This window comes from Balearica regulorum, chromosome 1 (assembly GCF_011004875.1).
Source record: "Balearica regulorum gibbericeps isolate bBalReg1 chromosome 1, bBalReg1.pri, whole genome shotgun sequence".
Classification (NCBI taxonomy): Eukaryota; Metazoa; Chordata; class Aves; order Gruiformes; family Gruidae; genus Balearica; species Balearica regulorum.
In genome coordinates this window covers 198,583,712-198,589,099 of record NC_046184.1, presented here as the reverse complement: position 1 = coordinate 198,589,099, position 5,388 = coordinate 198,583,712, and the positions used below count along the sequence as shown (strand labels likewise).

At 43.1% G+C, this 5,388-nt stretch overlaps 1 long non-coding RNA gene across 1 annotated transcript; it reads left to right on the top strand.

The window, feature by feature from the left end:
• The first annotated feature begins 329 nt into the window (after positions 1–329).
• On the top strand, positions 330–4,507 carry LOC142600177 (uncharacterized). Its single transcript, XR_012833626.1, has 3 exons — positions 330–420; positions 1,281–1,385; positions 4,296–4,507. It is a non-coding gene; the product is annotated as an uncharacterized LOC142600177 (long non-coding RNA).
• Positions 4,508–5,388: the final 881 nt, after the last annotated feature.

Here is a 5,388-nt window from a genome sequence, read left to right as displayed (position 1 = left end):
TGTGACTGTTTTTCTTTTGCTTTCTCCCCACAATAATCTGCATATCTTCACTCAGAGATTTGTGTATTATATAGATTAGCATCTTTTGGGGCAAGGATCTCTCAGCATTTTAAGCAGTGTGCACAGGTGTTTGAGGTTATATACATCATAAATAATGAAATTAGGATGCACAGATTTCATAATGCTTGGGCTATCTGAATGTTTTGTCAGATCAACATTTCATATAAAAAAATTGTTTTAATAAAAATTCCACATGTGGAACAAGAAGATTTGGTTTTGTATTAATAGGAAGATTTGATGGTTAAAGGCCATAATATCTCAGCAGTGTCTCCTTTTTCAGACTTGGACGAATCACAGTAGCATAGAGAATGATTTTCTCATGCTCTAATTCTGATAAAAGTCATTACTACAGCAGGTTGGGTGAGTTTTCTCCTTTCTCAGGGGTAAAACTGCACAAAGACAAAGCAGATTTTTTTCCCCAGAACGCTTTTGCATAACTCTCAGGGGCAAGTCCTACCGAGGATGACACACCATCTGCTGAACGGCTCTACAGTGCTTTCCTTGGAAAGGCTTGCAGCTGTGTCATATTGGTATAAACAACAAAAAAGCCCCCACCCACCCATCCAAAAAAACACCCCACAAAACCAGCCACAAAACCTAAACAGTTCTGGATTTGTTCCAAAGCCCATGTCCCTCCTAAATTTGCTGTGCCGCTTTGGGACAAAGTCACAAAATGTGCTCCATGTGTCTCACAGCCAGCGCTGCAGAGAATTATCCCACCCCCGCCGGGGCAGACTCGGCTTCCTGAACCCCAAATAACCAAAGGGACTCCATAGACACTGGGACTGCTACGTGGGAGATGAAATTCAGAGACGAGGCAGGTTCAGAAGACACACGTACAACATCTCCTCTGCTTTCCCCCAGCCAGCAGGCTACCTCCTGAGGCTCCCTTTAGATTGAGAGGTCCCTCCCAGCCAGTAACGCCGGTGCTGCTGATGGTGCAGGGCGCAAGGATCGGGCCCCTCGTGCCGTTGGGTTGAGCTCACTCCAAGGGGAGAGTCACATGGGCGCAGTCTGATCCCTGGAGTGGGATTAGGACACGCGTCTGCAGAAGCACCTGAGCTCCACCCATAAACCTGACACCTGAGTCCTGTTTTTACCAACAAACACATAGCTTTAGAGAAAGGTGGGTGGAGAGGGCAAGAAAAGCATGTTCACAAAGTTGTGTAAGCTCATTCTGCGCACAGCTTGATAGTTGCAATATCAATTATGCTCCTCAGCTTCCAAGAAACAGCTGACCACAAGGATGAAACTCGCGTGGGAGGAAGAGGGAACATGCTTGGCAACTGGCCTCAGACGCAGGAATCGCTGCCACAGGAGGACAGGTTAGTAACAAACTGGCCTTATTTGGAGCGCAGCGTAAGATTTCCCAGTTTCAGCCTCAGTTCCTTCCACGATAATAACTCTGAGAGCGGTGAAAGGAGGGGACAATGGTGAGATTTCGCTCTCTGCACAACTTTCTTATTTATAAGGTACTCGGTTGCACTGATGGTGAGGATGTAATTTTCTTCTCGTGACTCGTGTTTTCCCTTGTATTAAGCTAACCGGGGTATGTAGTGTAGTGCTAGATACCTGTACTCTCAAAGGATATTGCCCCCATGACAGCTACAGTGACTCTGGAGGAAGGGAAAATTATTCCCTTTTTATTGGACATATTTTAGGATGATCTGGAAATAATAGTAATAATTAATAATACTGTAGTGTTATGATTTCACAAAGAGGAAATGGTACTGTGGAGAAAACATGTTAAAGAGAGTCTTATGGTTGTTTAAAAATGTTTATGAATATAAGGACTGATATTTTTTTTTTTTCCTTGGGCCTTTACACGCTGCTGATATAGAAAGAACAGTCATCAGTCATTTTTAGCTGCTGCTCTCATAACTAGGAACCAATAAAACATTTTAGGTCGAACACATACATGTTATGTTTAGAACAACCACCCACTATGTACCATATGCTGCCACACTCTCTTCACAGAATGAAAAAAGACTGAGTTTCCCCACTTGTTTTTAAGGCGTTTCTCTTTAATACTTTCCTGATCGTACTTAATTTATTTTAAAATTTACAAATGACAGAAGCTATTTCTTTTCTAAAGTAGACTGAAATGCAGGTGCTCAGAGTTTCATGGTCATGGTACTGTAATGCTTCTAGCTTTGTATTACCTGTTTCATGAAGAAAGTTTACTGAAATGGACCAAGCCCTAAAACTAAATTGAAAATCTAGTACAAACTACCTCATTATGGTATGCGAATGAGCTAAAAAGTACCTGAGTATTTAGGGCCCGATCCAGCAAAGCACTTTGGAAGCATGCGAAGAGTCTTGGGGGAAAAAAAAAAAAAAGTTATCCTGCAAGGCTGCAACTGTTTTGCTGAACATGCTGTAGGTATTTTGCAGGATTGGGCCAAAATGCTCAGGACTTTATGAAACTGATAGTTAATGAAATAACAGGAGATGCTTTATGCCATGATCTCATCTATGGGTTATTTTGTAATAGCTAATACTTTCAATAAAGCTAAAACAACGTCAAGGTCTAGGCAAGAGCAGCGCATGGGCCGTATCTCAGGCTGTGCATCACAATGTCTGGAGGGGTAGGAAGGGCTGAACTGCCCATAACTAATGCTTCCTGGCTCCCCCAGGAGCAGGGAAACCTCTGGGTCCATCTAGCAGGGTTGTCCTGCCAACACAGCACCCATAGGAGAGTTAATCCCTGATTTGGGTGTGTTGTGAAGGTACTGAAGGTAAACTGAAGTTAAAATTGACCCACAGTCCTGGCAAGTGTGGAAGGGTGGGATTCCTGGGAAGTACATGGTGGAGGGGGCCTGACCACACACGGCCCTGTGCTAACACGGTCATCTGGAGTTTCATAAACCGCCTTTCCTAAGAGGACAGTTAGCTATACACATTTCCATGGAATTGCACTAGTGTGTAGAGTACATTTGAGATGAGATGGACTTTTTCCCTCTCCAAGACACCTTTTGCATTTCTAACCTACCTTTTTAAAACAGACTCGGTAAGTCTGAGGTACCCCCAGGCAATGGGAGGGGACTGCCTGGTCACCAGGACAGTTTTGTCATTTTATTCTCTGCCACACTGTCTTTTTCTACCCATCTTATGCTTCTGAACGTTTTTCTTTGAATATTTTCAGACCTCGCGCATATACAAGAGTGGAACAACACAGATTTAGCCCGTGTCCTCAGAAAGTGTGTTACACCACAGACTAGCTTACAGCTGCTTGCTGTGCGCTGCTACGGGAACAAAGTGGAGGAGACGGTGTGACTTCAGCTCATGGAGAAAGCAGTCATACCGCGCATATGCAAAGTGATTACTTTTTGAAACAGAACTAACCTCATGGAAGATGCTATTTATTGCTAAACTTTCATAAACACTACCATAATTGTAGAACAATTAGGCAGCAGGATCTACTGGGCAGGGTCTTTATCGAACCTGAGAAGTATCTAACGTGCTTTGAGGTACTCTAAGCAATGACACCCAGCCTCATCGGGACTGTCCAGTGAGTCTACGTCATGCTCCCATGCTCATTGAATCAGCTAGATATATCAAGAGAATAATCTGACGAGCAATAGCTGAGCAGTAAATCAGATGGCAGGGAAGAGAATGCATTGCCTAGTTGTAAAATGGGATTTTTCTGAGATGGTGGTTTTGGGAGAGCCTTTCAATCATGTGGTTGCATTACTGGATCATTTTAGCTCAGAGGGAAGTTCATACTGGTGCAGTGCTTTCTTTGCAAGTGAGTAGCTAGTGTGATGCTTGTGATCTGCCATTCTTCAGGATCTGGAAATACAGTCCCTAGTGTAGTGGCAAAGGACACAGTTTACTCTTTTGGCATATTTACTCTGCTGATAGTAGTACATCTGTAATCATGAAAGTCCTTTCCCACATCTATTCTCCACCTGTTCACCACCCTCTTCTTGCCTAGACCCCTCCTAAAATGCAACCCTTCCCACATTGCTTACCAGAAGGGAGTATATTTACCAAACAACCAACCTTGCTGTGGAGTCATCATGCTGGCCACACACCTTAATTAACTGTGATCATATTTTGGTAATCTTTGGCTTTCTTTGCCTCATTAGCTGAATTGTTTATCAATGCTGCCAATTGCTTTGTGTAAAACTGGAGAGTAAACACAGTGAGGCAAGGGCCAAATCATTTCGCGTTCTTTTGTAAAGGATACTCCTGAGCTCACTAAAAAAATAATACTCATCATTCTTTTGTAGAGGAAGATTATAACTTTTAAAACGCTGGTGAAGGAGGGAACAAAGGGATGAAATGACTTCAGTGTCATCCAACATAGTACTGCTGGATCCAGGAGTAAATACAGCTCCCTTTCCTTAGTCCAGAGCTGCTGGAACCCATGGCTCCTATACTGACAGCAGAGCCTCAGGATCCACTTTTTCAGAATGACCTAATCATGTCTTTCCGTCCTGGAATTTACCCATTAATATTTAAAGAAGCCCCTAGCAACACATTTTCAAGAGCGGCTATGTCAAACTGTCATGGCATCAATTCCTTTGCTGAATTCGCTTGATACTCAAGTGGAGTACGTAAGTGTTGCATGTGAATTCTAAACAAGCATTAAAGAATAACTTATTCCTAGTGTTAGCATTGCTCCTTACACAGGCCTACTGCAAAGCGTGTGCTCTTGTTTCGTTACCCTGCCAGTGACCATCACAGACCATTTTTGGGAGAAGTGGCGCGCAGGGAGTGGTAGAGTGGAGTCTCGCCTGGGGATATTTTGAAAATCACTGCTCATTTTGTGGGGTCCAAGGTGAACACTCTCCCTGTGAAATCAGAGCAGGCAGCCATCAGACCACACAATTTCTGTTTGCGATCACTGTCCTTAAGCATGAGAATATTCCTATGCGAAAGCAAAAGAGCCCCATGCAGGGCCTTAGAGCCAGCATTGAGAGTGGAACACCTGGCAAATAAATACACAAACTGCGTGCATGCATGTGGAGGCTGGGAATCATACCTTTATCGTGAAGGTGAGGAAAGGGGGAAAAATCTAGGCTGATAAATGAAAATAAGAGAGAACGCAAGGACAAAGATTTATGGAGTATAGCCTTTCCAGCTCCAGGCACAATGCACATTTGTTCAAAACCAGCAAATCCGCGGAGTAGTTAGAAAATGTAAAGCACAATATAAATGCTAAGGGATATTTGTCTGGATGATTTACACATACATAACATTCCCTTCCAATTAAATTTACAGCCATTTAGCTACACATTTAGTTTTGATCTGTTAGTTTTGTAAGAGTAATGCGCTCAGTCCCATTAGGGAGAAATGAACCAGATAAGCAAACTCCTGGAT